We start from the raw sequence: 24,408 nt of genomic DNA, 5'->3' as shown, positions 1-24,408 counted from the left end.
TGCCCCCCCCCCCAAAATCCTGAACATTATAAAACCAACACAGTGGTTTAAACATTTTTTGTGTCACTACTCCCATCATTAATGCATATAATTGAGAGTAGATTGTTTTTCGGTGCAATTTTTCTGATCATCTCTGAACTCTCTGATGCTCCTAACGATGTTAGCTTTAGAATTTAAACCAGTGGATTCATTTTCTTAGTGTGATAGAAAACAAGAAAAGAAATAGTAACTTCAGCTTAATTTTAAGTAGGTAAATCACAGGTGGATAAGCCTGTCGTTTTGACTTTTTTGTTTTGCTGTGCAAGTGACAGAATGCACCATGTAATACATTCTAAAATGTCACTAAGAAGACGTGCTAAATGAAATCTCTTTAAATTTAGGGGAAGCGGGAGCAAAGTCGTAGGGACAGAGGGTAAGGTGTTAGGCAGGCACTCTGATGTGTGTGGTTTGAAATGATCTCTTAGAATTGAATGGCTGAAATTTAATTCTTCTGCTCTATTGACCGAAGTGTATTTGGAAAGTAAAATGTGGTATTGAGCCTCCAAGAATACAAATAAATGCATTCTCAATTAATATTTACATGATAAGTACTTATATAAAAACTAGGTACAGGAATTCTTCTCTCTTTAGAATATGTATAATACGTAACATATTTGAGGATTAAAGGCCATGCTGCATGGGCATTTGAGGCTCTACCTAAACAACATCTTTCTTGTGATGTTACTGTGGGTTTGGAGTTGGGTCTTTGTTTTTGAACAATGTGAGTCTGATTCTCCCAGGGCTTAAATCACTCCTCAGTCATCAGTTGGGTGTTCATTCATTCTTTCAGGCTACCGATAACGAGATTTACTGCACTGTGAGGGAAGGAGGGGACTCTTGACTCAGTCGATTTTACCATTTATAATAGGTTTGACGGAGGAAATTTAAAGTAAGAGCTACGTTATTAGCTGCCGATGCATGAACTAGTACCCTACCGAGGGGCCTGAAAGGGTTGAAAATGTTTAACTCACCGAGAGGCAATGAGATTGCAGTTGGGGAGAAGGAAGGTCCTTTTTTTAATGCCCAAAGACAATTAAATGTACACTACAGACCATAACTTCAGTCTTCTGTCAAACTTGCAGGGTCTGGAGCCTGCGAAGCCAGCTGACCAGAGTTCCAAAGCAATCAGCCAGGCACAGCTGCTTCCTCTTTTAGGAACAAAAAATTGAGCCCGAAATAAATTGTCCAGCAGGTATCATCAGCCCAGAATGACTACTGTCATTTAGCCTCAAAGTGTTTTCTTTTCTTATATCTTACTCCATTTCTTTAGCACCTCACTCTTCAGATGTGGGCCCTGGTCCAGCCCTGCAGTCAGCCCTGGGAGCTTGTTAGAAATGCAGCATCTGAGGCCCCCAACCTAGACCTGCTGGACCAGAATCTGCATTCGACGAGATGCCCCAGGGATTCGTTAACGTCTGCCAAGCTCTGCTGTAAAACAGTGAAGCAATGACTGAAGAGTTGCCACCATTATGACTCTGAAGAGTTCGTGTAGCTCCCAAATGGACCCAACTTTTCTCTAAAGGCAGTGTCCTCACCGGGAAACCCAACCCACTGGCTTAGAGGAGTGTGAGGCCAGAAAGCTCCTTTCCCCCAAGACTTCCTTCTCTCCCTCCCTCACTTTCATCCAAACGGTGTGTAGTCCAATAAAGCCTAGCTAATCCCACAATTAGGAGAGATTTACCAATTTGTAACACCAAAACACCAAACTCCACAATTTGTATTAATTTCATCCTCTTTTCCCCAAAACTACTTCTAGAATGACAAACAAATCAGAAGTTAGATGGATTCACAATTCACCACCTTCGCCCCTTTACTCTCTGCCTAGTGGCCAAATGGATAAAAACTCTGAAAGAGACTTATGAAATAAACCTGGATAGTATACAAACTGGTTACCGAATGAGAGGAACACAGTTGAACATGTGTATCACTACCATGCACAGACCTCTGTTTCATAGTCCCACAAAGTGGAGAGGAACCTGGTTTACTTTGAAGACGGTTTCTATCCAGTGACAACCAAAACAGATGGAATGAATATATTCCTATAAGCTTCAAAAATTCTTTCAACTTATTTTTAAATGACTTGCTCTGAGAGTCTAAAAGGACCGCGTGCTTTCTTTCTTACTGACTTATGTGAGAAGATAATAGTTTGCAGAGAAATTCAGTGAAGCTGCTGATAAAATGCTTTAAAAATATATTTCAGAGAGTGGAGCGGTAATAGTGATGTCAAAACAGTATCCCCGAGTTCTCCAGCCCACTTAAACCAGCCCAGGCCTAGCACGGCCATTTCTCCCCATCAGCCAGACAAAATGGAAGAGTAAAAATCAATCCTGTATTTCATTGACTCTCAGAATACAGTTCTCTTCATGGCCTGTTAATAAAATATACCCTTGGAAGGGAGCCAGACTTCTGTTAGGCAGTTCAGACTCTCTGAAATAGAGGAAAATTGCAAGGGGTAGGTAGCAGAGGAATATAGAAGTAAAAAATTAACTTTTGGGGTCAAAATTCTTATCTAAACGGACTGACTGGTCTGATTATTTTTTTGAAGTATTGTGTTCATACCAGTGTTTAAATTGAATCATGAGTAATGATTTAACTGAAGTTACGCTGCGTCATCAACTCTCAACAACACTGAGAAACCAAATCATTTCTGAGTTCACGTTCCTCACACGCGGAAGAGCACGTGGTGTCACGGAAGCCCCCAGCTGGGTGAGATCTCTCGGTGGCTCAAAAGCAAGGGTGTGAGGAAGAAGAGAACATGGGAACAGAAGGGTTTTGCTGAGTAGGTTGAAGAGAGGGTTCAAAGTCAGTTTGAACACCCCATTTGCCTCCATCTCTACTTGGGACCTGAGTAATGGAGGTGACCAGCCCAGGAGCCCAATGTCAATGAAGGCCTAACTCTTTTTTTTTAAACCCCAGGAATGATGAGTAAATGTCTGTGACATTTCGGTTAATTGGAGTTGGTGTTGTGGAACCTTTTTTTTTTTTAAATTATTTATTTATTTATTTATTTATTTATGGCTGTGTTGGGTCTTCGTTTCTGTGCGAGGGCTTTCTCTAGTTGCGGCAGGTGGGGGCCACTCTTCATCGCGGTGTGCGGGCCTCTCACTATCGCGACCTCTCTTGTTGCGGAGCACAGGCTCCAGACGTGCAGGCTCAGTAGTTGTGGCATGCGAGTTCAGTACTTGTGGCTTGTGGGCTCTAGAGCGCAGGCTCAGTAGTTGTGGTGCACGGGCCTAGTTGCTCCGCGGCATGTGGGATCCTCCCAGACCAGGGCTCGAACCCGTGTCCCCTGCATTAGCAGGCAGATTCTCAACCACTGCGCCACCAGGGAAGCCCAAGGCCTAACTCTTGATGTTAGAGACCCAAATCTAAGCTTCTTAGTTTCTGCCGTCTTCAAAACATATGTACGTCTTTAGTGCCATGGTGCATGGCCAAGCACTCAGTCAATGCATATTGAGGGAATGAACTCAAGAGGCCAAGAGCACTGTGTAAGCCTCATCCTTGCCCTTCTCATACTTTGAATGGAATTTCCTTTCCATGCAGGAGACTCGGTTGTGTAAACCTTTGGGCTGGGGCCACTTTGGAAAATGCCACTCACGACTCTCCATTCTGTATGGTGCCGCTGAAAAATAAAAATACAGCTTTGGTCTGGAAAGCTCTGATTCTCCTTCTTCTTATCTTTATGATCTTGGAAAAGGTATTTACTCTCTCTGGATCTTAGCTTCCTTCCTCTAAAGTCATCATCTCTTCCTGTTGTCCCACTTTAGCATTCTAGAAACCTGGCCCTGTGATTTCAAGTCTGTCTCTCAACAAGGACAAAGATACGAGACTAGGAATTATGAGAAGCGAGGGAGCCCATGAATTCTATATGGGGAAGTTTCATCTAAAATTCATTACCGTGCTTGAAAGTAATTTATAGATACTCTTTAGTTAAGCCACACCCACCCTTGTAAATGCCAAGCATAGGTCCAGTTTTAAAGTGTTGTAAAAACTGTATTCCATCCGTTTTATAACAGCTATACTGAGATATAATTCACATACCAATGCAATTCACTCATTTCAAGTGAACTGAAATTCTTCATAGAGTTATGTAACCATCACCATCTAATTTTAGATCATTCGTATCACCTCCAAAAGAAACCTGGTACTGATTACCACTGGTGCCTCATTCTCTCCCCAGCCTTAGGCAACCACGGATCTTCTTTCAGTCTCTATGAATTTGCCTATTGTGGGCATTTCATATCTATGGAATCATACAACGTGTGGTCTTTTGTGGCTGGCTTTTTGTCACTTAACATTTTCAAGGTTTATTCATGTTGTAGCATGTGTCAGTACTTCATTTCTTTTTACTGCTGAATAATATTCCATTACATGGGTATACCACACTTTATTTTCCATTCATCAGTTGATGAATGTTTGGATTGCTCCAGCTTTGGCTATGATTCATAGTGCTGCTGTGAATATTTGTGTGCAAGTTTTTGTGTGGACATATGTTTTCATTTCTCTTACGTATATACCTAGGAGTAAAATTGCTTTGTCATATGGTAACTTCATATTTAACATTTTGAGGAACTGCCAGACTGTTTTTTAACATACTACACTATTTTACATTCCCCTCAGCAGTGTATAAGGATTCCAGTTTCTCTACATCCTCTCCAACAATGAATATTTTCCTCTTTTTTTCTGGGTTATTACTATTCTAATGGATATGAAGTGATTTCTTGTTGTGGTTTTAGGTTTGCATTTCCCTTGTGGCCAAGGATGTTGAGCATCTTTTCATGTGTTTATTGGCTATTTTATTGGCTTTATTGGCTATTATTTATTGGCTATTGTGTATTTATTTTGGAGAAATGTCCTCATATTCTTTGTGTATTTTTAAATCGTGTTGCCTTCTTATTATTGAATTCTTCGTGTATTCTAGATACAACTCCCTTATCAGATACATGATTTGTAGTTTTTCTCACACTTCATATTCCATTTTTTGAATGCATTCATTTTCTTTTTTTAGAAGTATTGGAATCCTAAAGAACAGGTACCTTAATCTCAAGCCAAATAATTACCTATTGTACGGAGACATGAAGAATCTGTCTTTATTCCTAAAACATCTGTGACACAGCAGAACCGTAGAAAATCATGTGCAATGGATGGTTCGCTGTTTCCTGATAAGAGATTTGGCACCTGTGGGAAAATCAGTCTCTAACTAAGTTACGAAGAGAAATACGTGCTCAAAAGATATGTCATCGAAATCGCCCATCGCTTATCATTAATAGATATTTATGGAACACCACTGTGTATCGGGATTAAATATGAACAGTTGAGAGTTTGATCCTCATCTTATTGGGATTGATAGTCATCCCAACACAAGAACTTTTTAAAAACCTAGATATACTGTAAGACTTTAAAAAAATAATTCTTTAGAGATTTCCTTTTATTGTTTCCTTCTTTGTCTTCTCCAAAGATTGAATATTTGGTTTAATATTCTTTTCACATGTTGGAAATAAAAATATATAATACATACATACATACATATGTATTTTCTTTTTAAGAATCAATGATGTTAATTATTTAAGTGCCCTCTTCAGTTAACTTGTAGAAGTCTTTAAAAGAGATACCCCAGGATTAATTTATTCACTGAACAAATAATTGCACTGTTTATATTCCAGGTTCTGGGGTAGGGGCAGGGAGTAAGGTGGTGGATAAAACAGACCTTGATTGTGCCTCTTGGGGCTTACAAGCAATAAACAAGTAAAAACACGAATGTAGAGTTACAAATTTTAAGGTTGCTATGAAGGAAAAGAAGAGGGTGCTAAGAGAGAGTAATGTGGAGACCTATTTTAGGCTGAGGGGTCAGGAAAGTAGCCTGGGACATTCAGAGGATCAGATAGACCAACCAGGGGAGGAAGAAAGCATTGCAGGAAAGAATGTGCTAGGTCCAAGGGAGTGCAAGGAGGCTAGTGGGATAGAAAGATAGGAAGTGACAAAATCTAGGAAGAGCCTGTCCACATAGGGGGTTGTAGCCCACATCGAGGAGTCTGAATTTCATTCAGTAAGTAGTGGAAAGGTTCTAAGGGCTTTGGCATAGGAAATGACATGATCTGACATAAACTTTAAAAAGACCATATTGGCTGCTACATGAAGATTTGATGTGTAGAAATGAAGTAGAAGTAGAATCAAGGTGACCATTTAGGAGGCTTTTGCAGTTGCCTGAATGAGTAGTGACGGTGGCTTGGACTAAGATGGGGCAATGGAAAACCGAGAAGGTGAATGGATTTGGGATTATTTTGTAGACAGGGCATCATGGTTAAGAGTGTGTGTTCTAAAGCAAGACGAACTAGGTTAGAATACTGATTCCCCCTCTAAGTAGCTGTATGACCGTTGGCAAATGAGCTTCTCTGTAACAGGAATCATTTCATAGAGTTGTTATGAAAATTGAGTGAGTTAATAATGTTCTCTATGCATCATAAGAGTACCTGGCAGGTAGTGAATGCTTTAGTCAGTGTTGTTATTGGTACTGTTTTCCTATTTAAATGGACAGGTGTTGGCCATGGTTTAGATGGGGAAGTGGGGAGAGGTGTCAAAGACAACTGCCAGGTTTCTGGCCTGAGTACCCAGTGGTGAATGGTGCCAGGTCCTGAGGTGGAGGAAACCGGAGAGAAGCAGGGTTTGAGGAGAAGGAAGATCAAGAATCTTGTTTTGGACGTGTTAGTTTGAGATGTGCATGAGATATACAAGTGGGGACACCAGGCAGCTGGAATCTGGTGCTCAGAGCAATGTCCTGGGCCAGAGATAGAGCTTACATTCAAGATCACACTCACTTGTACTGAGTAAATTTGTAAAACAGTCAGCACTTGGAAATAACTTAACCTCTTCCTCGACTGGCCAGTGCAGGACTTGGCTATTAAAACAACGCAGTGATCCTGACTTTCCTTGGAGAGGGGGCAGATACAGCAAAAAGAGTGTGGAAATTGTCATCAAACAGACCATCTTTTGATCCCCCACTTACTATGTAGATGAACAGTTACAAGTACTGGTGATGGATTCAATGGGATGGAGAGGGGGGATTATGGACAGCTCCCAGGTTTCTGTCTTGAGTGCCAGATAGCTTGCAAGGCCAGTTCCTGAGATGGAGGAAAGTGGGAAGAATGTTTCTCGAAGCCTCCGCTTCCTCAGCTGGAGATTAGTATACCTTCCTCGTAGGTAAGGACCAAAAGAATGGACCTAAGATACCTAGCATAGTACCTGGCACATGGGAGATGCTTTGGGCTCTTCTTCCTTTCTTATCTCAACTGCGAGCATCGCAACCACCCTGCCTGGATCTGCTTCCATTTTCAGGTTAAGATGGAAGGTGGGAGCAGTGAGGTGACAGAGCAGCGCCAGGAATAGGGTGAGATAAGTGAGGCATTTGCTTTGGGCACCAAAAAACGAAGTAAGTAAGATAAATATTATTTTAATGCAATATTTTGTAAAATCAAAACACATGCCAAAAGTCCATGATGAATAAAATCTATTTTTAATAAAGCCAGGGGAAGTATTCCCAGTTTCTCCTCTTGCTTCAAGCTCCAGCACTCAGTATGGCACTATGACAAGGTGAAAGCAAAGAAGAAAAAGCTGTTTCTCGTTTCTTCCAACGTTGGTAGCTAAGAGCCAGTCAGCAGACTTGTGTACTCCCATGATATCCCTAGATGCTAGAGAGTGTTCAAGCCGTGATACTGGGGTGTGGGCCTTCCACTAGCCCAGCCCCCTACCCCGTTCTATCGGGTTCTATCAGGTGCAATGTGGGAGCCGGGCCCAGGCTCCTGGGTTCGCCCCACCTCGGTCAACGCAGACCCTCGTGACCCTGGAACTGTTGAGCAAACACGGAGTGAAATATGCTCATGCTCTATTAGAGCCTGGGGTTTAAAGGTCAGCTCTGTGCTTATCGGCTGAGTCTGATTCACTCCCTAAATGGCTCTCAGGGAGTTTCGTGCTTGCAATATGGACTGAGCAGATGAGCCTTTCCATGCAGAGAGGGGAGCTATTTGCTTTGCAAGGAGCTGTCTCCGCCAACAGGGAAACTGCAGGTCAGCAGCAGGTGGGAGATGAATGGAGGTGCCCTGTGACGAACACTTCCTCCCGACATTGACTTAGAAAGCTCAAGGTACATGGGCATTGGTGGCTTGTGGCTTTCAGCTCTTTCCTGTGAAAATCAGAAAACTTCCAACTGGAACAATTTGGTGATTTCAATACTGTCAGCAGGCAGGTAATGAGTCATGAAAAGACGGATTTGTCAAAGCCCATATCTATCGTGCAGAAACCAATGGTGGGATTTTGAGCTTTCAGGTCACTTTTCCTCTAACAAAAGCTGGAGATGGGGAGGGCAACTTTTTAAAAAGTTATATGAAGGATTTTTATTTCAATATAAAGAGAAGAATTCTCCTAATTTTTAAAATATTTTACTGCAACTGTAACATACCCTCGTCATGTACATGTATGAATGATTTGGGGGTGAGATAGTAATGAGCAAAGGAGAAGAGTCACGTGGGTTGCTCCAGGCTGCTGCTGGACATGGTCTGCATGTCAATGGCACTTTAAGATTGCAACATTTTGTTGGGTGACCTTCATACCAGTCGACTGCGTGCACCTTAATCTCTCTCTCAAAAAAAGCTGAGCCTGCTATAGATTTGGTCAGTTGTTTTTGTGTGTGTGTGTGTGTGTGTGTGTGTGTGTGTGTGTGTGTGTTTTCTTAACTCAGTTTTTCATTTACCTACTGCTTTATGACTCCTGGTTTAATTTGTACAAAAGGATGAAGTTCATTATTACATAACTCAGAAACGCATCTTTGAGTCTTTAGGAAAAATAAGTGCGAGGGTTGCCATGGATTGAGACTGAAAAACTTCATAGATAAATCACGGGGTCCACTTCTAAGAGTGCAAGAATGCTTCAGAACAGTTGTAGAATAGGTACACAGATGCACAAGGGGGAAGAAAATGCCCCTTTTTGGTAATAAAGTACCTTTCAGACTTTGCAACTTATAACTAAAAGTTCAAAAGCAGAATAAATGTTGGGACTGTTAAACTTTTGTGAGGGTTGCCAATTTGTCAATGAGGCACCTGTGTAGCTCTCTCACTATCCAGTTACCTGCCCCTCTGTTTTTTGAGTATTATGTCTTTATTAATCAAGAATTAATACAAAGACTTTTCAGACTAGGAGTAAATATTACATGGTCCCTGAGCTACGGTTGCACAGTATACCCATGGAAGTTTTATTTCTTAAAGAGTTAAACAAGATTTTCAGTTGTCTAAGTAAGAATATTAAATAATTAAGTTGTGATACTTTGTTCAAGGGGTTCTAATTTCATCCTTCCCTCCCTCCCTCCCCCCCTTCTCTCCCTGCCTGTCTCCCTCCCTCCTCCTCCCTTCTTTTCTTTGCTCATTTATTCTTCTCATGTCCACTTAAGTGCTTAGATTATTTTATTTCTATCTCTATAATTATTAGTTTTAAGTCAAAGCAATGAGTCCCACTAAGAACCTGAAAGCCAAGTTAGTATCTTTTTTTAACCTCCTACTTTTCATTTAACTTCATCTTCTCTTTTGCCCCATAATTACAGTGGTTACTAAAACTAGCATTTAGGAGGAAAGTCTCACCAATATGTATATTGCCTCCATTGAGTTTAGGCATTCTCATATGTATAGCATTTAGCTAAAAGGTAAGGCTAATATTCTTTAAACTGCCTACCCTATTTTGAAAAATCTTCACTTACGTCTCTAAACCAAATACGAATAGTCACAGAATTTGTGGACAGGTATTGTGCAGAAAACCATTAACCTGACATTCAGTTTTCAGGAGAGAATGTCAAAAATTCCACTGCAAATTGGAGCTGTTGGACTAACATTGATCTATTAATAAGCAGGCAGAATAATTTAGCTACTTTCCCTGCTGAGCCAAAATATAGTGCTGTCATGTTTTCTCCCGTGGTGTTCTCCAGTGTGGGTTTACTTGGTCCTGGGAATTTCCTGTGGAAAAGCCCATTTCTTTTTATTATTATTATTATTATTATTATTATTATTATTATTTATTTTTGGCTGTGTTGGGTCTTCGGTTCGTGCGAGGGCTTTCTCTAGTTGCGGCAAGCGGGGGCCACTCTTCATCGCGGTGCGGGGACCGCTCTTCATCGCGGTGCGCGGGCCTTTCACTATCGCGGCCCCTCCCGTTGCGGCGCACAGGCTCCAGACGCGCAGGCTCAGTAGTTGTGGCTCACGGACCCAGTCGCTCCGCGGCATGTGGGATCTTCCCAGATCAGGGCTCGAACCCGTGTCCCCTGCATTAACAGGCAGATTCTCAACCACTGCGCCACCAGGGAAGCCCGAAAAGCCCATTTCTGTCCATCAGCCATCGCCTGTTCCAGGGAATGGTAAATGGCAGTGGTACGGCATGCTGAATTTTAATGTGACAGTGGCCTGCCCTGGTTTCAGAAATGGGTCCTGCATATGTGAACCCATGAAAATAGTGGGGAGCAGTTTCAGAATGGAAAATTCCTTATAACTGGTATATATGGTGTTCACCATGCTTCTACTGAAACATGTCTGTAAGTAGCTTGCATTCAACAATGGGAAACCCTCATTTCTAAAGACCTTTTGGTTTCTCCTTGACCTACCTTTGCTTTTCATTGACCAGCTTTGCAACCACTGCTTTGTTCCCCTCTAACCAGGCAGGTGCATTGCCCCCACTGGCTTCTATCGAATTCAGAGTTGGGCCTGTGCCTTCACACTCAGGCCATTCCTGCTCTCACTCCCTCCTGCCTTATGTTTGTCCTTGACCTTAATTTGGCTGGTCGGTTTGCCATTCTCCACATTCGTCCCTCCCTAGCCTTTGTGTGGGCTCCTCTGTCATTTATTTTTAACTGGTGGCACGTGGCCCTTCCTTGTCTCCTGCCAGGCTGCGTTCTCCCTCCTCCAGAGCCAGCCCAGGTCTTGTCTTCTCTGGAAGGACCTTCCTCTATTTGAATCTACATTCTGTCCCCAGGACTTGCTAACTCTTTTTTTTTTTTAGAACTTTAAAAAAAATTAAAGTATTTTACAATTTTGTGATTTACAATGTTGTGTTAATTTCTGCTGCACAGCAGAGTGACTCAGCTATACATATATACATTCTTTTTCATATTCTTTTCCATATGGTTTATCACAGGATATTGAATATAGTTCTCTGTGCTATACAGTAGGACCTTGTTGTTTATCCATCCTATATATAATAGTTTGCATCTGCTAATCCCAAATGCCCAATCCATCCTTCCCCCATCCACTCCCCCTTGGCAACCACCAGGCTGTTCTCTATAGGACTTGCTAACTTTTGACCATCTGAATACACATGTAGTCAAACAACCTGAATTTGTCGTAAACGTTCAAAGACTAAGATTTTTGTTTCTTGTATGTTTTGTAATCTCATGGCAGATGCTTAATGGGGTATGTCTCAGTTCAGGAAATGAAATTCCAGGTGGTGGCCCTTGCAAGATGGGAGGTAACCAAGTCGATTTTCATAAAGATACATCTCTTAAGGCTGCTTCTGTATCTGATGGAACAAGCCAGGGAAAGGCCTGCTTATCTGTGTATTTTAGCTTTCCTAATTGGTAACAGTTGTCTCTGGAAAATTGTTTATATGGATTATCCAAGGTGATCATTAATAATATTAACATTGTAAATTTCATTCTTTAATCTCTTTGGGGAGTATTTATTGCCTTTCTCAGAGTTAATCAATAACAGTTTTTCTAAGGGAAACTTTTTTTCCCCTATCTTAACCATTTTTAAGTATACAGTTCAGTGGGGTATTAAGTACGTTTACATGGTGCAACAGTCACCACCATCCATCTCCAGAATTCTCCATCTTGCAAAACTGAAACTCTGTCCCCACTAAACAGTAACTCCCCATTTCCCCTCCTGCCAGCCCCTGGCCACCATCATTCTACTTTCTGTCTCTATGAATTTGACTACTCCAGTATCTCATGTAAGTGGAATCATATGGTATTTGCTTTTTGTGACTGACTTATTTCACTTAGCATAATGTCCTCAAGGTGCCTCCATGTTGTAGTGTATGTCAGAATTTCCTTCCTTTTTAAGGCTGAATAATATTTGACTAATGAACAGTTCTTAAAGAATTTTGCAACAGCATTTTAACCCCTGACTTGTGTTCGTATGCGGTTATGCTGATTATTTCACGTATTCAAGTCTGTTTTTTTTTTGTAGTTATTAGGTTATACTCCTTTGTTGGTGATCACTGAAATTAGATTATGAAAGTATTAACTTGATTTTCCTTAAATTCTCAAGGTCCTAAGACATTCACAATTAATAGTGATTTTCTATTTTATTCTACATAGGAAAAGATACATCTTTCCATTTTTTTAGAAAGGAAAGACTTTGTTTAAAAAATTGCTATTTTTACTCACCAAAATATAGATTACATTAGTCATGTCTTAGAATTAGACACATTTTAAGCATTTACAAAAATATAAAATAATTTTTAAATATACAAATAAAAATTTTTCACTATTAAAATAATCGTATTACAAAACACTTGGAGAAAAGACACTAGAAAAATCCATCTCTTAAATATAATTTAGAATTTTAGTGTCTTTCCCTACAGTCTTTTCGGCTTGCACATATTTTTATTTGCATGGTTTTAATCATGGTATGTTATAAATGCCTTTATATCTCTAAGAAAGAAAAGCTTCCCAACAGAAATCAAGGCACCTTTACCAAGAGTATGAACACTTTTTTGATTGAACTCAAAAGCGCCGTGACAGAAGCACAGTTAATGTGCGTGTTTGGACACTAAGGTTCTGCTGTTTGCATGATGAGGGATGACGGGGTGGAACTTTGCTAGAGCTGGTAGGAGCCATGCTGTGATTGGCCATATTTATGGAGAACATATCTGCCTCTGGAAAGAGAGAAGGAGACAAGGACAAGCAGAGATGAACGATGGAGACCCTGTGGGCGTCTGGGCAGTGCTTCCTCAGACTCTGAGGACGCCTCAGTACCCTTGCATTAAAGTTCCTTTTCTGATTAGTGTTTGAAAATTGGGGTTCTGTTTCTTTTCACTGAAAGAGACTTGACTAACCCATCTTGCCTCTGACCTATCTCTGTCCTGTTTGGGTTGTCTGAATGATTTACTAGCTTTCTATGCTTCAAGCTGATACTCCTATTCTTCAGTGAAACTCACCCAGCCAGCGGGCAGGTGTAGTTTCCCTGTGGCTCTGTGGCTGGGGTCTAAGAGGTACTTAAGAACTGCTTACTGAATGAAGTAGTCTCTTTTTAATTTATTTTTGAATTGAAGTACAGTTGATATGGAGAATTATATAATATAAGTGAATCTTTAAAAAACTAATTTCAATGAGAAAGTAAGTTGCAGAAGGTTATGGCAAACATACAGTTTTTATAAAGTTTAAATATAAAATTAAATACTAGAATATGGAATTTTTAAATGCCAATATCTGGATACTAGTTACTTCCAGTTGAAGAAGACTCAGGGAATCATAAAGTGGTATTTGCGGGGTCATCAACTGCATTGTCATGTTTTTTTTTTAATTAAAAAATTTTAATTGAAGTATAGTTGATTTACAATGTTGTGTTAGTTTCTGGTGTACAGCACCGTGATTCAGCTATATGTATACATATATCCATTCTTTTTCAGATTCTTTTTCATTATAGGTTATTATAGAGTATTGAATATACTTCCCTGTGCTATACAGTAGGACCTTGTTTATCTATTTTATATATAGGAGTGTGTATCTACTAAAACTCCTAATTTATACACCTCCTTCCCCTTTGGTAACCGTTAGTTTGTTTTCTAAGTCTGTGAGTCTGTTTCTGTTTTGTAAATAAGTTTATTTGTATCCTTTTTTTTAGGTTCCACCTATAAGTGATATCATATGGTATTTGTCTTTGAATGAAGTAATTTTGATGACAAATACGCTCTTTCCTTGAAACCTGTAGCAATCTTCTTGGGCACCAAGAAGCAACTACTTGTGTCTTCACAGTTCAAAATCCTGTGACACCATTAGGTGACCACTGAATATGAATCCATCTTTCCACATCTCCTGTTTGCAGAGCACTGACCACTGACAAATTCTAAGCACAAAAGTGATCAGACTCTTGGCTTTCATTGGTGATTCATTATCCAGTCCCCACCCATCCCTTCCCCTCCAGGGCTTGGTCCTTAGATGTGTGGTGTCTAGGACTTTAAGCTTACATTAGGGGTGACGGCCATGGTTCACCCTAAGAGGAGGGTCCTGGCATCACTGATTATACACAGGATAAGTAGAAGTAAATCAGAAGAAGTAAAGATATCCCTGTGTCATAACAGCTGATAATTGAACTTGGAATTAATATATTCACAGGACAAGATAAAACAAAACTTACTCCCTCTGGCATCGAACCTTCCCCATTACTGCAAAGAAGGGCATGGCATGAGAAAGCTCTCTCCCTAGGTTTACTGCAGCTGTACTTAGACCTGTCTGTGTTGTTGAAATCGTTTCAAGTTCAGGAGTTAGCTTTGCTCTTCTGGCTAAACCTAGTTAATTGTTACAGGATGGTGGGTTGTATAGAGTATTCAGTAATACATAAAAAGAGTTGATGGATTTTCTCATGGTAATGTATTATAATTTATAACATTTATTAAATGCCTCAGATTGCTTTCCTACTTGAATTTAAAAAATAAATATGTAGTTCTTTGACATTCCATTGATTTGAGTTGAAAATTAATTGGAAAGGGGGTGCTATGCTGGCTAATTTTATCATTAAAATACATGTTGCTGATGTTTTCCTATACTTTTGTTTTAAAATTTCTTGATTTCTTGTAAACACTGAAGCAATGTTTGCATAGCTGTGTTCCCTATAATGATGGGAGACTGGAAAGTTGCAAAAAAATACTTTGCAAGGATAACAACAGTATCAGTCATTTGCAGCTGGACTAGAAAAGAATGTAGTGTATGTTGAGCTATTACTTATTCCCTTTTGGAAAATAGGGGAGTAACTAATACTCTAACAATATTATTACATGGTGGAGTGATGACCCCAGAGATCCAGCTGTACCACTACGATAATTTATAAATCAAAGAAATATCACCATCAAGACTTCAGACTTTGATTAAGAGCAGGAGAGGGAAACGATGGAGGGGAGAAAGAGGCCATGGCAGTGAGGGCGGAGACTGTAGCTGTATACTCTGGCTTACGTCGTTAGGTAACAAAAATCCTCTATTTGCCTTCCCAAAATGTCTTTTTTCATATGAATGTGTGCCTGTCCCATCAACTGGAATATTAGCTCCCTGAGGGAAGATGCTACAGAAGATGGGTTTGTAAAGATGTACACCTGCCCTCTGGGAACTTAACTTCCCGTTCGGTGAGACAAAAATGCCACCTACGAGGATAGCTAAAAATACAGTATGTTTCAAGTGTCGTAGAGATTCATGGAGTTTACCAGTTTGTTAAACTTGTTTAAATTATAGGAAGTAGGTTAAACAGTGGATTCATCCCTGTGGCCTAAGGCTCAGGGTTGCAAAGCAATTTGTTGCCATTAATGATGTTGATGTAATTAGATGTTGAAAAGCTTCTATGGCCAAGTAAGTTTGGAAAATTCTGGATTAATCAAAGTGAAAAAGACTACTCAGTCTTTAAGATACCAAAGTACACTGTGAATTTCCAAAAGGGTGATACAGGATATTTGTCTAACTAGAGAACTCTTTAGAATTGTAGAATAGCTTGTAGGACTTGCATTCACTGTAACACGCTTTGGGAAATTCTGGCAAAAATGAGAACTGCTTTAATGGCGGTAAGTGTTCAGTATGGCGGCATAAAGGAAGGCTCTAGAGTTCCTTGAATCCCACTGTATTCATTTGCTGTTTCTGTTGTAACAAATTACCACCAGTTCAGTAGCTTAAAACAACACAAATTTATTATCTTATAGTTCTGGAAATAAAAGTTCAAAATAGGTCAGCCAGGTTTTGTTCCTTCTGGAGAATATAGGGAAGAATCTGTTTCCCCTGCCTTTTCCAGCTCTTAGAGGCTGTCCATATTCCTTGACTCGTGGCCCTGCATCACCCCGACCTCTGCATCTTTCATCACGTCTCCTTCTCTTGATTCTCCTGCCTCTTTCCCTTATAGGGACCCCAGTGATTGTATTGGACCTCTCCATCTCAAGATCCTTACCTTAATCATATCTGTAAAATCCCTTTGCCATGTAATGTAACATTTTCACATGTTCCAGGATTAGGATGTGGACAACTCTGGAGACCATTATTCAACCTCCTATACCCACATTCTATTTCCCAGAACACTAGGTGGTACCCAGTAAACATTTGGTGAATACCGTTAAGAGACTGAATTGAATGATTTTAGGAAAGCTTCCTGAATTATGCTGGTAAAGGAGGCATGGACTTCTGGCATCATCATGGCAAGTGGGTTTTGCAAGAATTTTTAAGAGTGTAGGTTTTTTTGAGAAAAGTCTTTCCAATGTGGTTAGTGTTATGAAATGATGATTTCACAGAGGCAGAATGCATTGCTGCAGAAACACACATCATTCCCTCAATAATCGCTCAACATGCTGACCTCCCTCCAGACCTGCTTCCTGTGTTGGGATTGTTTTGCTGTAGCCAGACTTTGAGTGGGAGGAAGAAGGAGGTTGGCAGAGTCGAGTGGGAGAAGGCCAGAGTGGAAGGAGCAGAGAAGGAATTAGCCAGGTCTGATGGAGAGATGGTTTCTGAGATGCCTTTGAGAAGAGGAGGTGTCTTACGAGACACTCCACGATGTCCCTAAGATAGTACAGTAACATTAGAGGGACAGAAAAGGCAGTCTTCTTCATTTCCATAGAAGGCTATGTCCAATGTGTCTGGCTTCTTGTTTTTCTTGTCAATCATTGTTTTTATTTTTATTCTTTCAGAAATAAATTTTATTCTGATGTTTATTGTAGAAAATAAATATTGCCTAGTCTAATGCTCAGAGATAACCACTGTAACATTTTGGTATATTTTCTTTCAATTTTTTTTCCGTATATATTGTTACATTTTAGAATCAGGACCGTGGTCTAGATATAGTTTTGTGTCTTACTTATGTTCACTTGACTGGGAGCATCTCCTCGTGGCATTAAATCGTCTTCAAAACATGATTAATTAATGACTGTATATATTGCACTTTGGGGTGTATAACTGTAGTTGAACATTCATGCTTTGCATTCATCTTTTGCCATCTTCTTAGTTGCTTCTACATGAGAGTAGATGAAGTCAAAGGACATGAACGTTTTTATACTTCTTCTTAGACATGGTCAAAGGTATTCATTTACACTCTGGCACTGTATGAGAGTGTTTTCAGCTCCTCACATTCAGCAGCAATAAGTATTAATCATTTTAAAATTTTTTGAATGTTTCTTGGACATTTATAGCAATTCTTCTGTGACCTTTTGATCCGTGTTCTTTGCCCATTTATCCATCGAGATGTTAATATTTTCCTTAGAACTTCCTATTAAAGATCCCTTGAGTCATGTACCACAGTGTTCACTGCAGCTCTGTTTACAATAGCCAGGACATGGAAGCAACCTAAGTGTCCATCGGTAGATGAATGGATAAAGAAGATGTGGCACATATATACAATGGACTATTACTCAGCCATAAAAAGAAACGAAATTGAGTTATTTGTAGTGAGGTGGATGGAACTAGAGTCTGTCCTACAGAGTGAAGTAAGTCAGAAAGAGAAAAACAAATACCATATGCTAACACATATATATGGAATCAAAAAAAAAAATGGTTCTGAAGAACCTAGAGGCAGGACAGGAATAAAGACGCAGACATAGAGAATGGACTTGAAGACACGGGGAGTGGGGAGGGTAAGCTGGGATGAAGTGAGAGAGTGGCATGGACTTATATACACTACCAAATGTAAAATAGATAGCTAGTGGGAAGCAGCCACATGGCACAGGGAGATCAGCTCGGTGCTTGGTGACCACCTAGAGGGATGGGATAGGGAGGGTGAGAGGGAGGAGATATGGGGATATATGTATATGTATAACTGATTCACTTTGTTATAAAGCAGAAACTAACACACCATTGTAAAGCAATTATATTCCAATAAAGATGTTAAAAAAAATACAAGGAAAAAAAGATCCTTTGTATGTCACATCTCTGAAAATTATTTTCCTACATTGCTGTTTGCCCTTTAATTTTGAGTATTGTGCTGTGTGATATATGAATTTTTTCATGTTTATTACTACATTCAAATCTAATATTACTTTCTGATGTACTCCACTACTTCTATGTTTGGAAATTCTTTGTTTGGCCAATAGCCAGTAAATAACCACCTATGTTTTTCATAATATTTTATAATTTTATTTTTTAATTTAGTGTGTAATCCACCTGTAATTCAGTTTGACATATTCTATGAGGTAGAGATATAATTTTTTAACTATTCAAATAGTTACTTCAACACCATTTATTGAATAATCCCTTTATTCTTTATTGAGTTATGATTAAATCTATCTTTAATTAAATTAGTATATATGTTTTTATATCTGGGCTCTTTATTCTATTTCTTTAACCATCTGTTAGTTATTGTAGCAGAACCATATTATATTTTGTATAGCACATTTCTATTTTTGATATGGTAAGCCATAATCCCTTCACTATTCCATATTTTAAATGTACCTTAGTAACTATCATCTGAGTGTTCTTCAAGGTGAATGTTGGAATTAATTTTCAAATAAAAAATTCTGATATATCTACATGGAATTATGTACAAACTATGAATTATTTTGGAAGAATTTGCATCTTTACAATTTTTAATCATTTCATAATCCACCTGTTTTTTCAAGTCTTATTTGATGTGACAGAAAAATTGTTTCTTCACACAAGTTCTGCATATTTTTAAGGTTATTCCTAGGTATTATATACTTTTTATTTAATTATATTTGGGATTTTTTTCTATTGATTTCTAATTGGTGGTTACTGTTATATAAAAGCTGTTGATTTCTTTTTATTGAAGTATAGTTATTTACAATGTTTCAGGTGTACAGCAAAGTGATTCAGATATAAATATATATTCTTTTTCAGATTCTTTTCCATTATAAGTTATTACAAGATATTGAATATAGTTCCCTGTGCTATACAGTAGGTCCTTGTTGGTTACCTATTTTATATACAGTAGTGTTAATCCCAAACTCCTAATTTATCCCTCCATGCCCTTTCCCCATTGGTAACTGTAAGTTTGTTTTCTATGTTTGTGAGTCTATTTCTGTTTTAAAAATAAATTCCTTTGTATCTTTTTTTAGATTCCACATATAAGTGATATCATATGATATTTGTCTTTGTCTTACTTCACTTAGTATGATAATCTGTAAGGCCATCCATGTTGCTGCAAATGGCATTATTTCATTCTTTTTTATGGCTGAGTAATATTCTAGTGTGTGTGTGTGTGTGTGTGTGTGTGTGTGTATGTATATATGTATATATATATGTATATATATGTGTATATATATATATATATATATATATATATAGCATCTTCTTTATCCATTCATCTGTCGATGAACAATGTCTTGGCAATTGTAAATAATGCTGCAGTGAACATTGGGGTGCATGTATCTTTTCAAATTAGAGTTTTCTCCAGATATATGCCCAGGAGTGGGATTGTACTATTTTGGGTAACTCTATTTTTAGTTTTTTAAGGAACCTCCATAACTGTTCTCCATAGTGGCTGCACCAATTTACATTCCCACCAACAGTGTAGGAGGGTTCCCTTTTCTCCACACCCTCTCCAGCATTTATTGTTTGTAGATTTTTTGATGATGGCCATTCTGACCAGTGTGAGGTGATACCTCATTGTAGCTTTCATTTACATCTCTCTAATAATTAGTGATGTTGAGTGTCTCTTCATGTGCTTTTTGGCCATCTGTATGTCTTCTTTGGAGAAATGTCTATTTAGGTCTTCTGCCCATTTTTCAATTGAGTTGTTTGTTTTTTTGATAGTGAGCTGTATAAGCTGTTTGTATATTTTGGAGATTAATCCCTTGTCAGTTGCATCATTTGCAAATATTTTTTCCCATTCTGTAGGTTGTCTTTTTGTTTTGTTTATGGTTTCCTTTGCTGTGCCTAAGAAAAAGAAATAAAAGGAATCCAAATTGAAAAGGAAGAAGTGAAACTGTCACTATTTGCAGATGACATGATATTATACATAGAAAATTGTAAAGACACAACCAGAAAACTGCTAGAGCTCATCAATGAGTTTGGTAAAAGTTATTGGTTTTTCTATATTGGTTTTGATTCTGTTTATTAATGATAACCATTTTTTCACCTAGTTCTCCTGAGTTTCCTTAGTACAGTCATATTACACCAAATAATGATTCTAATGCCTTTCTAAAGAGGATACTTCTTTTTTTTTTAACATGTTTATTGGAGTATCATTGCTTTACAATGTTGTGTTAGTTTCTGCTGTACAACGAAGTGAATCAGCTATATGTCCCCTCCCTCTTGAGCCTCCCTCCCACCGTTCCTAAAGAGGATACTTCTTATTCCAGAATTACATCTTATAGCATTAGCCCAAATTTCCACAGTAATTTAAAATATAGTTAATCATATTCTTATCTTGTTTTTGATTTTAACAGCTAGGGTAGGTTTTTCCAACCATGTTAAAGAAATTTCATTGCATTCCTAATATGCTGAGAGTATTTTTAATCAAAAAGGTGTTTTGAAATGTTATAAAATGCCTTTTGATTATTTTGGTAAATTATCCTCTATAAGGAGAACATAATGTGGAAGTCAGATCATAGGATTTATGGCCCGGCAGACCCGGGCTCAAATTACACCTCTTCCTCTTAAATTGTATGTCACTGAGTGAGTTATTTGTTGTCTTCCAATTTCAGTTTCTTACATTGTTATATAAGGATAATAATATAAGTATCTTATAAGGTTATTGTGAGTATCCAATGAGAATTGCTTGCAATTCACCAGACTTGATACAGAGTATCATGTTTTTTGAAAATTATTGTGTAATTTTTGCCTTTGATCTATTAAAATAGTGTACTATAATATAAAACTTCCTAGTATTTACTTATCTTTTTATTCTTGGACCTACTTGGTCATGATGAAATGTTTTCTTAACTCACTGCTGTATTCAATGTTTGTTTCAGATGATTACATCAATTTTTATAATAATTTTGTCTTTAGTTGAATTTTTATGCTATCTTGTTAGTTTTGACATCAAAATAACTTCATATAATGATTAGGAATTTTTTATCTTTTTCTGTGATTGGGACCTATGGGAATTATATTTTCCTTGAGAATGTGAAAGAAGTTCCCTGTGGAAGTTTCTATGCCTGGATTATTTTTTGAACGAGATAATGCTTCTACAACTTTTTAGATTATTTTTAAATTTGTAGTTGTTTGTTTTCTCTAACCACTTGGCCCATTCAATGTGTCTGTTTATGCTTGTGCATTTCAGTGATTCAAATTATATCTAAAGATTATCTTTTCTTAGTATTTTTAAAATAATAAGCGTGGAGTTGAGCACAGTATTCACTCATAATTTCTAAACTTTTAATATCTGTGTTTCTCTCTCTTTTTCTTGGTTTATTGTATAATTCTGAGGTTTATTTGACTTATTTTAAAGAACTACCTCTTGGATTTATTGACCCTACTGTTTTTTGTGCCCCTCACATCTGTAACATAATCTTACAGTGATTAGACTTTAATTTTTATATACTTTTGACTCTGCCACCTCAAAAGTAGTCATTGGTGGTCAGTGATCACTTACTGAGTACCTCCAAGGAACCCCTTCGTAGAGTAGTTGGGATCTGTTTTCACTGCAAGGCTGGGAACTAAGGCAGACCATTCTGCCTGGGTTCACCACCAACCTCCACCACTAATCACCTATGTAACCTCCAAGTTACTTAAACTTTCTGTGCCACAGTTTCCTCATCTGAGTGTGAGGATATGAAGCTCTGAGAACAGTCCCTGGCATGTAGTATGTAGCTTTCAGTTAGCTCTTGTCATTATTATATTTTAGAATAAACACTGTGATTGTCCTCAAGGTTACAGAGTATAGACAGAGTTGTGAATGGGAAACTCAAAGACAATTGGAACATAATGTGTTTTTATTTGTGATGTTTGGAGGGGTGTCCAGCCTTTAGAAGAACCAGACACTTTGAATAAAGGATACAGCAGGTATTTAAAGAAAAGAAAACAGACCATGAAACTACAGTTAATCTGTTCAAAATCCAAATTGGTGGAAAAACAGCAGTTCCTCACGTGCTTATCCCATCTGTGTGGGTCCTCACATGTCTCCTGATAGCTGTCCAAAAGTCAGAGATAAACGTGTTTTCTTTTCTTTTTTATTTAATTTTTATTGGGGTAGAGTTGATTTGCAATGTTGTGTTAGTTTCAGGTGTCCAGCAAAGTGAATCAGTTATACATATACATCTATCCGTTCTTTTTTAGATTCTTTCCCCATATAGGTCATTACAGAATACTGAGCAGAGTTCCCTGTGCTCTACAGCAGGTCCTTATTAGTTGTCTATTTTATATGCAATAGCATGTATATGTCAATCCCAGTCTCCCAATTTATCCCTCCGTCCCCTTTCCCCCCGCTGGTAACCATAGGTTTGTTTTCTACAGCTGTGACTTCATTTCTGTTTTTTTTTTTTTAATATTTATTTATTTATTTGGTTGCACCGGGTCTTATTTACTTATTTATTTTTAATATTTATTTTTGGCTGTGTTGGGTCTTCATTTCTGTGCGAGGGCTTTCTCCAGTTGCGGCAAGCGGGGGCCACTCATCATCGCGGTGCGCGGGCCTCTCACTATCGCGGCCTCTCTTGTTGCGGAGCACAGGCTCCAGATGCGCGGGCTCAGTAGTTGTGGCTCACGGGCCCAGTTGCTCCGTGGCATGTGGGATCCTCCCAGACCAGGGCTCGAACCCGTGTCCCCTGCACTAGCAGGCAGACTCTCAACCACTGCGCCACCAGGGAAGCCCTTCATTTCTGTTTTTAGGTGTGTTTTCTTGGGGGGGCCAGCAGCTTAAAGGAATAGGCTCAAGTGTTTAAAAAAATTTTTTTTTTTTTTTTAAATTTTAGGGATTAGTGTTAGATAGGATGTTTCTGTTTGGAGAAGGCTCTTTAGTGATGCAAAATATTTTTGTTTTTTTCTGTCTGGTGTGTGAAGGGTATATACATCTCATACCAGCGGCAGCAGAGCAAAGCGTAGCATACCTTTCTCAAGGTGTCATGTAGGCAAGTGAGGGGGTAAATTATCAACACGTGATTCAGGTGTGTATGTAGACGATACTGTGCCTTACGTGTCTTGCCTTGGTTCATTCCATGATACTGTCCTGGAGTGCTGTACTTCCTAGAAAGCTTTCCTAACCTCTGCGACTTGCAACATGTTCCTGCACCTCCCCAAAGGGAGAGGCACCCCTCAGTCTGCCTCCACTGCTTTGGGGATAAAGTTCAAACTCCGGGGCAGGTCACAGAGGGCCCCTCCAGCCCCCTCTCCCGCTCCTGACCTTCCCTGTGCCTCCCCGTGTTAATCACTGGGAGAGGTGGGAGTCGGAGACGATTCCTACGCCCCGCCCCCTGTGCACGCCCCGCCCCCTGTGCACGCCCCGCCCCCTGCAATCCCCTTTCTTCGCCGTGAACAGGACCTGGGAACATGATGGGATTGTCACTCGCTTAACTACTTTACACAAGACTCCATTTTAGCAGAATGCGGGGAGAGATTCTGCTGCTGGCCTTGGAGAAGCGAACTGCTGTATTGTGGCCGCACGGCAGGGGAGGGCAGCGGGCCTATAGGAGGTGAGAGCGGCCCCCAGCTGGCAGGCGGGTAGGAAAATGCAAACCTCGGTTTTGCAAGGCGAGGAACTGAATTGCGCCAATAGCCAGTGCACTTGGAAGGGGACCCCAAACCTCAGATGTTTGCAGCCCCAGGCAACACCTTGATTTCAGCCTGATGAGATCTGAGCAGGGGCCTGAACTAACCTGACCCATGGGCTGACCCATGGATAATAAATTGTGTTGCTTTAAGCTACTCAATTGGTGGTAATTTGCTGTGCAGCAATAGAGAAATAATGCAGTTAGCCTTGTCACCTGTTTTCCTTAGGACAGGGGCATTCCATGTGTCCCCATCCAGGGCTCCCGTTGGGCGTCTCTAGACTTGTCATCCTCTTCTCAATGGGAGAAAACAATTTTTAAATTCTGAAATCATATGCTATATTTGGCCTTTGTCTCCTTGGCTTATTTTTATTCATAAAACTATTACCAGCTTCATATTCTGCTTTTATATTCTATTAAATGAATGTAAGTGCAAATATCTTATTGAAAATTATTTTACACTCTTCGAAACTCAGCGTATCAGAATACATAGCTGAAAGA

General features: G+C 39.2%; 2 protein-coding genes across 11 annotated transcripts in view; both read left to right on the top strand.

The window, feature by feature from the left end:
• The window catches only part of LOC309629102 (uncharacterized protein), a 37,961-nt gene extending 33,197 nt beyond the window's left edge, over nucleotides 1–4,764 (top strand). The window contains exon 2 of one of the 2 annotated variants that reach the window (XM_082392838.1): nucleotides 3,583–4,764. The gene's annotated coding sequence lies outside the window, so the exon portion shown is untranslated. Of the gene's footprint in view, nucleotides 1–1,309 lie in introns of both variants that reach the window. The other variant, XM_082392837.1, reaches the window with a different exon arrangement.
• The window catches only part of THRB (thyroid hormone receptor beta), a 384,719-nt gene that overhangs the window by 36,223 nt on the left and 324,088 nt on the right, over nucleotides 1–24,408 (top strand). The window lies entirely within an intron of this gene.

Source organism: Balaenoptera borealis (genome assembly GCF_965194805.1).
Source record: "Balaenoptera borealis genome assembly, chromosome: 5".
Classification (NCBI taxonomy): domain Eukaryota; kingdom Metazoa; phylum Chordata; class Mammalia; order Artiodactyla; family Balaenopteridae; genus Balaenoptera; species Balaenoptera borealis.
The sequence above is the reverse complement of the archived record's forward strand: the minus strand, read 5'-3'. Positions and strand labels throughout refer to the sequence as shown.